Source organism: Phacochoerus africanus, chromosome 2 (assembly GCF_016906955.1).
Source record: "Phacochoerus africanus isolate WHEZ1 chromosome 2, ROS_Pafr_v1, whole genome shotgun sequence".
In the NCBI taxonomy this organism is placed as follows: Eukaryota; Metazoa; Chordata; class Mammalia; order Artiodactyla; family Suidae; genus Phacochoerus; species Phacochoerus africanus.
Genome location: NC_062545.1, coordinates 123,794,846 through 123,807,679, shown reverse-complemented (window position 1 = coordinate 123,807,679; position 12,834 = coordinate 123,794,846). Strand labels below are relative to the sequence as shown.

General features: G+C 38.6%; 1 protein-coding gene across 7 annotated transcripts in view; it reads right to left on the bottom strand.

The window, feature by feature from the left end:
* ATP8B4 (ATPase phospholipid transporting 8B4 (putative)) overlaps positions 1 to 12,834 on the bottom strand; it is a 256,893-nt gene that overhangs the window by 49,563 nt on the left and 194,496 nt on the right. The window lies entirely within an intron of this gene.

Genomic DNA, 12,834 nt, shown 5'->3' with positions numbered 1-12,834 from the left:
TTTTGTGAACTCCACTGAACTCAAATGCATAACACAAGAAAACTGAGTGGTATAAATTTATGATTCCAATATTTCATTCCCCAAATCACAGACTTAGATAAAAGTAGCCAAGATTGGGATAGATAGCTTCTCCAGAAATAACTTTTCTTGGATGCTATTTCTTCCCAATTTTAAGCAAAAGCTTACTAGAAACGTATGCATTCTTCTCATATAGAATTTTCTTTCTTTTTTTTTTGTATTTTTGCCATTTCTTAGGCCACTCCTTTGGCATATGGAGATTCCCAGGCTAGGGGTTGAATTGGAGCTGTAGCCACCGGCCTATGCCAGAGCCACAGCAATGCGGGATCCGAGCCACGTCTGCGACCTACACCACAGCTCACGGCAATGCCGGATCCTTAACCCACTAAACAAGGCCAGGTATCAAACCCGCAATCTCAAGGTTCCTAGTTGAATTCGTTAACCACTGAGCCATGACGGGAACTCCTCATACAGAATTTTCTATCATGTATTGTCTATCTGTCTGACTCTTAGAATAGGGTAATCTCCAAATTTGGGTTGAAATAAGCATGATTTGCCAATAAGTTAAGCAAGGTGGCCTTGAGGGTCCTGAAATAAATTAGTCTAGATGGAAAGATCTTAAATTTTTTCCCCTATGAATATTTCTTATCATTTAAAAAAATGGAGATAATCTTTTGGCTTTTTCTCTAATTGTGAAAGTACTGTATGAACATCATTACAACTTCAGATAACACAAGAGCCATAAAGAAGAAAGAAAACATGATCCACAATTCTGTATATGTTCTCAGGAGCTTGATGGGGAGGTAGGTGGATAGATATGCATGTAGATATAAGTGTTTTATACATACACATATGTACATACATATATAAACATGTATACTTTTTTGAAAAAAGGGATCGTGTTATGTGTGACATTTCATAATCTCATTCTTTTACCTAAATACATCATGGACATCCTCCAATGTTAAAAAAACACATAATCACTTTTAAGACTACATAGTATCTCACTGCATTTATGTGTCCTATATGTAATTAACAAAACCCCTACAGCTGGGCATGTAAGCAATTTCTAATTTTCTATTATCAATAATTGATGCCACAATGTATATATATATATGTAGGTAGGTAGGTATACGTACACATACACAGACATACACTTGTCCATTTATTTTATTAAGGGAAATTCCTAAAAGAATCATTGGGTCAAAAGTGTGCACATATATAATTTTGAAATATGTTGCTAGTTTCCCTCCAGAAAGCATCTACCAACTTATACTCCCAACAACAGTATATAGGAATTCATATTTCTCCACATCCTTTTCCATTTAAAGACAGTTATGTCATCTACTTAGTCAACCACATGTAACTGGATAAAATGCCCACCCCTTATGCAATCACCAGTGCCACCACAGGCGACCTCTGTTTTCTCAGAAACATACCTTGCCTCATGGGGATCTGACAGAGCTAAATGCAGAGAAAATAAGAGAGTCAAGATCTTGTTTTCTGACTACAAAAATAGACTCTCCAGACTCATAGCATTGTCATTCTGAATTCCAGCAATCTGTAATTCCACTAATTGGGCTTTTTGAGAGGGAAGAAAAAAGTTTCTTCAAGTGTCAAGGGACAATTCCTTGAAGGAATCAGGGCATAAAATGTTGCCCTAAGCAACACAAAGAAATGACCCCTTTTCTCCATTTCTCATTTAGCCTAGAGGAGAGGGACTTTGAAGAGGAGGTTAGATGTTCATAAATCTCTAAAAGGAGCCTGGGTGCTGACATGCACCCTGGACTGGTAAAGGGTAATAGACTCCTCAGAGAAGTTTTTGGGAATCTGAGTATGGAGTAGGTACCACTGAAGGATAGTGACACAGCAAGTAGTAGAAGGAGGAGATTTCAGGAACAGAGGTAGCTATGTGAGAGCACTTCTCAGACATAGAGAGGTGAGGATGACTAGCTCAAGGTCCATGTTTTCCCAGGAGGATGTGGATCAGCCAAGAGAAACAGCCAGCAACCCAGAGACCAGAGGCCAGACAGGGATGCAGAGTGGGATAGATGCTGAGGATCAGTGACATGTAAGGCACTCATGCTTGCTATACTTGAACTAAATTTACCCCAACATGTCAAATTTAAGTGTTCTGTCATCAGGCAGAAAAGGAGTTCACATTCAGTTTTAGAAAATTTAATGAGTCACTATGCTTGCGTGTATTCTGGGCTGTGATGTCAGACAAGCTAGAAATTACAGCACCTCCTTCTACTTCTCTTCACATCAAATAAAATTCCGAGTCCTATTCATTCTACCTCTAAAATAGCTGTCAATTTCACCACCACTCTTTCCTTCCTCATTCTTACAAACTCACTACCTCAGTTCAACCCTCATCATCTCTAAACTTGAGTATTCCTTCCTAACGCATCTCCCTGTACCTTTCATCTTTCCATCAAACATATTCCATCTATCCTGTCATTAGAGTGATATTTCTACAGTACAAAATTGAGTTTCTTCTCTTCTGCTTAGAAGCCCTCGACCTCCATCCAATAACTTTAGGATAAAGTATATTCACTCTCACTTATCACTCCTTCTATCACCACTTTGTCTCTGAAAAATTGTCCCCACCCTTAGTGCTACACTACAGTTTAATTACTACTTGGCATATTGTTCTTGGAATATAACATGGTTTCTTTCATGTCTGTATTCCTTTGTATGTGTTTCATTAACCTGAACTATGGTTATCCAATATAATCAAGAGAGGAAGAGGATCCAAAAAATTTTAGGGGGTCAGCGTTTTGTCTTCAATATCTTAGGAAGGTTAATGAAAAATGTCCATTTTCTCTATGATAAGAATGTACATGGGAATTCCTGTTATGGCTTAATGGGTTAAGGACCTGATATTTACTCTGTGAGGATGCAGTTCAGTCTCTGGCCTTGCTCAGTGGGTTGCTGGCATTGTGTGCAGGCCTCAGATGTGGTGTTGCTGTAGCTGTGGTGTAGGCCTGTAGCTGCAGCTCCAACTCAACACCTGGACTGGGAACTTCCATATACCACAGCCATAAAAAAGTTTTTTTAAAAAAAAATGTAGATACACCTTAATTTTTCTAAGTTTTGTGTTACTTTTGTGTACTACCTTACACCAACCTGGTGTGGAAAACTGCTATATCACACAGCTTAGAAGCTGTGACTAAAGATTACATGTGTCTTTGCCAAATAAAAATCAGGAAATCTATTTATATAATTTTTATCACTTATATAATTTTAATAATAGACTCCAGAGAGTCTATTGGAGAAATATTTTTAAAAAGTAGTCCTTGTTGGTGTAAAGATTGGTAACAACAGCTGAGAAAAGAGGGGAGGAAGGCAGGTAGTGGAAAGAGAGGAGGGAAGGCAAGAGGATGCTCCCTGGAAGGCTGTAAAGTTTTAAGATTTATATGAATACCCCAAATAAAATAATCTATATGGTAGACATTTGTATGTTTTCCAAATTTACAAATGAAGAAACCAAGCAAAGAGAGGATGGAGGGTATCCAAAGTCACTTAGCCAACCAGGAGCATAAAGCCAAGATTCCACCTTGGCTCCACTAAACACAGAGTCTATACTCTTCCTCTTATACCCACTGTCTCTCTTGAAATTCATTCTGATGTAGGTGCTAATCTGGTGTCTAACATCAAGTAAAGAAGCCAGATGCCTTAACCACTGCACTTTTTTTATATTAGCCATTTAAAGGAAGTATACACCAAAGTTGCATTGAGACAGACACATGGCAAGTGACTGGGTGTACAGGCTCTGGGGGCCACACTGCCTCAATACAAATCCCAGCTGAACCACTGACTGGTTGTGAAATTTGGGGCACATTATTCACCTTATGTGTATATCTCAACTTCCTAGTCTATAAAACAAGGATAATGATGATGTCGTCCATGAAGCTGTTTTGAGAATGGAATGAAAGGATAGGATACACAGATACCATTTACCACAGTGTCCTAGGCCCTGTCCCAAAGCATTTAGCAATAGACTGATTAGAGTCTGGATCTGCTTATATCTATCTACATAAATCAAAAGGGAAATTTAAAAATACCTCAAGACAAATGATAATGAAGACACAAACACTCAAAATCTATGGGATGCCACAAAAGCAGTGCTCAGAGGGAAATTCATAGCAATACAGGCCTTCCTCAAAAAAAGAAGAAAAATCTCAAATCAACAACTTAACCCAACACCTAAATGAATTAGAAAAAAACAACAAACAAAACCTAAAGTCAGCAGAAGGAAGGAAATCATAAAAATCAGAGAGGAAATCAATAAAATGGAGATTTAAGAAATAGAAAAAATCAATAAAACCAAGAGCTTGTTCTTTGAAAAGATTAAAAAAAACTGACAAACCTCTGGCCATTCTCACCAAGAAGAGAAGAGAAAAAACCCAAATAAACAAAATAAGAAATGAAAAAGGAGAGATGACAACAGATACAGCAGAAATACAAAAAAAAAAAAAGACAAGAGAATACTATGAACAATTGTATGCCAACAAATCTGACAACCTAGAAGAAATGGTCAACTTTCTAGAGACTTACAGCCTGCCAAAACTGAATCAGGAAGAAATAGATCAACAGAACAGACTGATCACTAGAAATGAAATTGAATATGACATAAAAAGACTCCCTACAAATAAAAGTCCAGGACCAGATGGCTTCACAGGTGATTTCTACCAAACATACAAAGAGGAATGTGTACCCATCCTCCTTAAACTTTTCCAAAAGGTTGAAGAAGGAACACTCCACTCCCAAAGATATTCTACAATGCTACCATCACCCTAATACCAAAACCAGACAAAGATACTACCAAAAAAGAAAACTATAGACCAATATCTTTGATGAATATAGATGCAAAAATTCTCAACAAAAATTTAGAAAACCAAATCCAACAACGCATGAAAAAGATCATACACCATGACAAGTGGGATTCATCCCAGGTTCACAAGGTTGATTCAACATATGCAAATCAATCAACATCATACACCACATTAAGAAAAGAAAAGTCAACAACTACATGATCTTCTCAATAGATGCAGAAAAAGCATTTGACAAAGTCCAACATCCATTCATGACAAAAACTGTTACCAACGTGGGTATAGAGACAATATACCTTAATATAACAAAGGCCATTTATGACAAACCCACAGCAAATATAATACTCAATGGAGAAAAGCTGAAAGCCTTCCCACTAAAATCTGGAAGGCCTAGCCACAGCAATCAGACAAACAAAAGAAATAAATGGTATCCAAATTGGAAGAGAAGAAGTAAAATTGTCACTGAATGCAGATGACATTTTACTATATACAGAAAACCCCAAGGACTCAACCCAAAAACTACTTGAACTGATCAACAAATTCAGCAAGGTAGCAGGCTATAAGATTAGCATTCAGAAATCAGTTGCACATCTGCATGTTAACAATGAAATGTTAGAAAAGGAATACTAAAATAAAATACCTCTTAAAATTTCACCCAAAAGAATCAAATACCTGGGAATAAACCTGACCAAGTAGGTGAAAGACTTATATGCCAAGAACTATAAAACATTAATCAAGGAAATTGAAGAGGATTCAAAGAAATAGAAAAATATTCCATGCTCCTGGATTGGAAAAACTAATACTGTAAAAGTGGCCATACTACCCAAAGCAATCTACAGATTCATTGCAATCTGTATCAAATTTTCACAGAACTACAACAAATACTCCAAAAATTTATAAGGAACCACAAAAGACCAAGAATTGCCAGATGCATCCTGATGAACAAAAACAAAGCTTGGAAAATCCTGAGCAATCTTCAACCAAATGGACCAGAAAGCTTCAACAAGATATCCTACTCCAGAAGAAAAAGAGGAGGACACATAAAGAGGTAGGAGGGATGAATACATGATATAGGCAACTCTATACCTCCCAGGTGGGAAGCCCCACAGACTGGAAAGTAAATGTATCACAGAGACTCGCCTACAGAAGTGAAAGTCCTGACCCCCAAAACAAACACTCAAACTCTGGGATCTGGCACGGAGAGAAATAGCCCCAGAGCATCTGGCATTGAAAGCCAGTGGAGCTAGTGTGCAGGAACTCCAAACTAGGGGAAAGGGAGACACCATTCTTAAAAGGCACACACAGACTTTCACGTGCACTGGGTCCCAGGGCAAAGCAAGGTCTCCATAGGAATCTGAATCAAACTTGACTGCAGTACTTGGAGGACATCCTGGGAAAACAGGGGTGAACATGGCTTGTGGTGAGGGAAGGACATTGGAAGCAAAGCTCTTGGGAATATTCAGCAGCATGCCTTTCTCTGGAGGTGGCCATTTTGGGAAAATCTGGCCCCATCCATCAGTCAGTGCTGAGAAGCCCCAGGGCAAACAACAACCCAGGTGGGATCACAGCCCTGCCCCTCAGTAAACAGGCTGCCTAAAGACACCCCAGGCACACAGCTGCCTCTAATCCCATCCGGAGACTAAGCCCCACCCACCAGAGGGATTAGAAGCAGCTCCACCTACCAGGGGGCAGGCATCAGCCCCTCCCATCAGGAAGCCTACAGCAAGACCCCTTACCAACTTCAGCCACAGGGGGGCAGACACCAGAAGTAAGAGAGGCTACAACTCTATTATCGGTCAAAAGGTCACCACACCAAAAACCTATAAAAACGAAAAGACAGAGAACTATAACTCAGATGAGGGAGAAAGAAAAAAACCCAGAAAATCAGCTAAGTCATCAGGAGAGTCTCAGCCTCCAGGAAAAACACTTTAGACTGTTGATGCTGAAGATGGTGCAAGACGTTGGAAATAAACTGGAGGCAAAGATGGATAACTTACAGGAAACACTGAGCAAAGAGATACAAGATATAAAACTTAAACAAGAAGAGTACTGTATTGCAAAATACAATAACGGAAATAAAAAACTCATTCGAGGCAACCAACAGCAGAATACAGGAGGCAGAAGAGCGAATAAGCAAGGAGGAGGACAGATAAGTGGAAATCACGGATGTGGGACAGAAAAGAGAAAAAAAGATTGAAAACAAATGAAGAGAGTCTCAGAGAACTCTGGGACAATGTTAAACACACCAACATCCATATTATAGGGGTGCCAGAAGGAGAAGAGAGAGAGAAGGGGACAGAAAAAATATTCCAAGAGATAATAGCCAAAAACTTCGCTAACATGGGAGAGGAACCACTCACTCAAATCCAGGAAGTGCAACGAGTACCATATAAAATAAACCCAAGGAGGAATACCCGGAGACACATACTAATCAAACTGACCAAAATTAAAGACAAAGAGAAAACACCGAAAGCAGCAAGGGAAAAGAAACGAAAACATACAAGGGAACCCCAATAAGGTTATCAGCAGATGTTTCAACAGAAACTCTGCAGGCCAGAAGGGAGTGGCAGGATATACTTAACATGATGAAAGGAAAAAAACCTCCAACCAAGATTACTTTACCCAGCAAGGCTCTCGTTCAGATTTGAAGGAGAAATCAAAAGCTTCACAGGTAAGCAAAAGCTTAAAGAATTCAGCACCACTAAACCAGCTTTACAACAAATATTAGAGGAACTTCTCTAGGCAGAAAAGAAAAGGGTCACAAGCAGAAACAAAAATACCACAAATGACAAGGCTTACCAGTAAAGGTATATATACAGTAAAGTTATGAAATCATCCACGTGCAATTATGCCACCAAAATCAGAAATTATGACAAGAGGTGGGTACAAACGCAGGACACTAGAGATGCACCTGCAATTAAGAAACCAACAACGTAAAACAATTTCAAATATATAGAGAGAGACATTTATATCAAAACTTCAGAATAACTACAAACCAAAAATCTACAATTGATACACACACAAATAAGAAAAGTCAACTAAATACAACACTAAAGACAGTCATCAAACCACAAGAAGAGAGAACAAGAGAAGAAGGGAAGAAAAAGGAGCAAGAAAAACAAACCAAAGTAATTAATAAAATGGCAATAAGAACATACATATTAATAATTACCTTAAATGTGAATGGACTAAACGCCCCAACCAAAAGACATAGACTGGCTGAATGGATACAAAAACAAGATCCAAATATATGTGCTGTCTTCATGACACCCACTTCACTTCTAGGGACACATTCAAATTGAACGTAAGAGGATGGAAGAAAACATTCCATACAAACGGGAATCAAAAGAAAGCTAGAGAAAGCTCATTATAGACAAAATAGACTTTAAAATGAAAGATATTTTAAGGCACAAGGAAGGTCACTACATAATGATCAAAGGATCAATCCAAGAAGAAGATAGAACAATTTTAAATATCTACACACCCAACATAGGTTCACCACAATATATAAGGCAACCGCTAACAACCTTAAAAGGAGAAATCGACAATAACACAATCATAGTGGGGCACTTTAACACCCACTTACAGCAATGGACAGATCATCCAGACAGAAAATCACTAAGGAAACACAGGCCCTGAATGATGCATTAGACCAGATGGACTTAATAGATATTTATAGGACATTCCATCCAAAAGCAATAGAATACACATTCTTCTCAAGTGCACATGGAACATTCTCTAAGATTGACCATATCCTGGGCTACAAATCAAGCCTCTGTAACCTTAAGAAATTTGAAATCATATCAAGCATCTTTTCCAACCACAACGCTATATAACTGGAAATCAACAACAAGAAAAAAACTGCCAAAAACACAAACACGTGGAGACTCAACAACATGCTACTAAACAACCAATGGATCACTGAAGAAATCAAAGAGGAAATTAAAAAACACCTAGCAGCAAATGACAACAAAGATACGACACTCCAAAACCTATGGGATGCAGCAAAAGCCATTCTAAGAGGAAAGTATATAGCAATACAAGCCCACCTCAGGAAACAAGAAAAAGCCCAAATAAACAAGCTAACTTTACATCTAAAGCAGCTTGAGAAAGAAGAACAGACAAGACCTAAAGTTAGTACAAGGAGAGAAATCATAAATATTGGAGCAGAAATCAATGAAATACGAACAAAGAAAACCATAGAAAAGATCCATGAAACGAAAAGCTGGTTCTTTGAAAAGATCAACAAAATTGATAAACCCCTAGCCAGACTTAGCAAGCAAAAAAGACAGAGGACTCAAATCAATAAAATTAGAAATGAAAAAGGAGAAGTAACAACGGACATCACAGAAATACAAAGGATCATAGGGACTACTATATGCAACTGTATGCCAATAAAACAGAAAACCTAGAAGAAATGGACAAAGTCTTAGAAAAGTACAATCTTCCAAGACTAACCCAAGATGAAATAGAAAAGATGAATGGACCCATCACAAGAACTGAAATTGAAACTGTGATTAAAAATCTTCCAACAAACAAAAGTCCAGGACCAGGTGGCTTCACAGGTGAATTCTATCAAACATTTAGAGAAGAGCTAACACCTATCCTTCTGAAACTATTTCAAAAGATTGCAGAGGAAGGGATTCTCCCAAACTCATTCTATGAGGCCACCATCACCCTGGTACCAAAACCAGACAAAGATACCACAGAAAAAGAAAACTGCAGGCTAATTTCACTGATGAACATCGATGCAAAAATCCTCAACAAAATACTAGCAAACCGCATCCAACAATACATTAAAAGGATTGTACATCATGATCAAGTGGGATTTATCCCAGGGATGCAAGCGTTCTTCAACAGCCGCAAATCAATCAGTGTGATACACCACATTAACAAACTGAAGCATAAAAACCACATGATCCTCTCAATAGACACAGAAAAAGCCTTTGACAAAATCTAAACACCCATTTCTGAAAAAAACCCTTCAGAAAGTGGGAATAGAGGGAACCTACCTCAACATGATAAAGGCCATATATGACAAACCCACAGCAAACATCATTCTCAACAGTGAAAAGCTGAAAGAATTCCCGCTGAGATCAGGAACAAGACAAGCATGTCCACTCTCACCACTACTCTTCAAGATAGTTCTGGAAGTCCTAGCCACAGCAATCAGAGAAGTAAAAGAAATAAAAGGAATCCAAATTGGAAAGGAAGAAGTAAGACTATCACTATTTGCAGATGACATGATACTATACCTAGGGAACCCTAAAGACTCTACCAGAAAACTGTTACAGCTCATCCACGAATTTGGCAAAGTTGCAGGATGCAAAATCAATACTCAGAAATCAACAGCGTTTCTATATACTAACAATGAAAAAGCAGAAAAGGAAATTAGGGAGGCAATCCCGTTTACCATCACATCCAAAAGAATAAAAATACCTAGGAGTAAACCTACCTAAAGAGACAAAAGACCTGTTCTCTGAAAACTACAAGCCACTGATGAAAGAAATCAAAGATGACACAAATAGATGGAAAGACATACCATGCTCGTGGACTGGAAGAGTCAGTATTGTCAAAATGACTATACTATCCAAGGCAATCGACAGATTCCATGCTATCCCTATCCAATTACCAAGGACACTTTTCACAGGACTTGAACAAAATATTTTAAAGTTTTTTTGGAAGCACAAAAGACCCAGAATGGCCAAAGACATCCTGGAATAGAAAAATGGAGCTGGAGGAATCAGGCTCCCGGACTTCAGACTATACTACAAAGCAACAATCATCAAAACTGTTTGGTACTGGCACAAAGACAGACATAGAGATCAGTGGAACAGGATAGAAAGGCCAGAATTAAACCCACGCACCTAAAGCCAACTCATCTATCACAAAGGAGGCAAGGATATACAATAGAGAAAGGACAATTTGTTCAATAAGCGGTGCTGGGGAAACTGGACAGCCACATGGAAAAGAATGAAATTAGAACACCCCCTAACACCACACACAAAAATAAACTCCAAATGGATTAAAGACCTAGATATAAGACCAGACACTATCAAACTCTTAGACAAAAACATAGGCCAAACACTCTCTGACATAAACGACAGCAACATCTTCTCGGATCCACCTCTCAGAGTACTCACAATAAAAACAAAAGTAAACAAATGGGACCTAAGCAAACTTCAAAGTCTCTGCACAGCAAAGGAGACCCTAAACAACACGAAAAGACAACCCACAGAATGGGAGAAAATCTTTGCAAGTGAATCAACTGACAAGGGATTCACCTCCAAAACTTACAAACACCTTCTGCAGCTCCATACCAAACAAACAAACAACCCCATCCAAAAATGGACAGAAGATCTAAACAGACAATTCTCCAAAGAAGACATACGGATGGCCCCAAAACACATGAAAAGATGTTCAGCATCACTCATTATCAGAGAAATGCAAATCAAAACCACTCTGAGGTCCCACCTTACACCAGCCAGAATGGCCATCATCAAAAGGTCTACAAACAGTAAGTGCTGGAGAGGGTGTGGAGAAAAAGGAACCCTAGTACACTGTTAGTGGGATTGTAAATTGGTGCAACCACTGTGGAAAGCAGTATGGAGATTCCTCAGAAAACTCAAAACAGAACTACCATTTGATCCAGGAATCCCACTCCTGGGCTTCTATCCAGAGAAAACCACGACTCGCAAAGACACATGTACTCCAGTGTTCATTGCAGCACTATTTACAACAGCCAAGACATGGAAACAACCTAAATGTCCCTCGACAGAGGAGTGGATCAAGAAGATGTGGTAGATATACACAATGGGATATTACTCAGCCATTAAAAGCAATGAAATACCAGCATTCTTCTTACCAACATGGATGGACCTAGAAATTATCATGCTAAGGGAAGTCAGCCATACGATGAGACACCAACATCAAATGCTTTCACTGACATGTGGAATCTGAAAAAAGGACAGACTGAACTTCCTTGCAGAACAGATGCTGACTCACAGATATTGAACAACTTATGGTCTCCAGAGGAGACAGTTTGGGGGTGAGGGAATGGGCTAGGCTTTTGGGATGTAAATCCTATAAAATTGGATTGTTATGGTCATTGTACAAGTATAAATGTAACAAATTGATTGAGTAATAAAAAAATTAAAAAAAATAAAGGAAACAAGCCGGAGGCATAACTCCCCTAGACTTCAGGCAGTATTACAAAGCCACAGTCATCAAGACAGTGTGGTCCTGGTACCAAAACAGACATACAGACCAATGGAACAGAAGACAGAACCCAGAAATAAACCAAGACACCTATGGTCAATTAATCTTGGACAAAGGAGGCAAGAACATAAAAATGGGAAAAAGACAGTCTTTTCAGCAAGTATTGCTGGGAAATGAGGACAGCTGCATACAAATCAGTGAAACAAGAACACACCCCCACACCATGCACGAAAATAAACTCAAAATGGCTTAAAGACTTAAATATAAGACAAGACACCATCAAACTCCTGGAAGAGAACACAGGCAAAACATTCTCTGATATCAACCTTACAAATGTTTTCGCAGGTCAATCTCCCAAAGCAACAGAAATAAAAGCAAAAATAAACCAATGGGACATAATCAAAATGACAAGCTTTTGCACAGCAAAGGAAACCATAAAAGAAGCAAGACAAAATGACAACTTATGGAATGGGAGAAAATATTTTCAAATGATCCATCCAACAAGGCCTTAGTCTCTAAAATATGCAAACAACTTATACAACTCAACAGCAAAAAAGCCAACAACCCAATTGAAAAATGGGCAAAAGACCTGAATAGACATTTCTCCAAAGAAGATATACAGATGGCCAACAGGCACATGAAAAAATGCTCAATATCACTCATTATTAGAGAAATGCAAATCAAAACTATCATGAGATACCACCTCACACCAGTCAGAATGGCCATCATTAATAAGTCCACAAATAACAAATGCTGGAGGGGG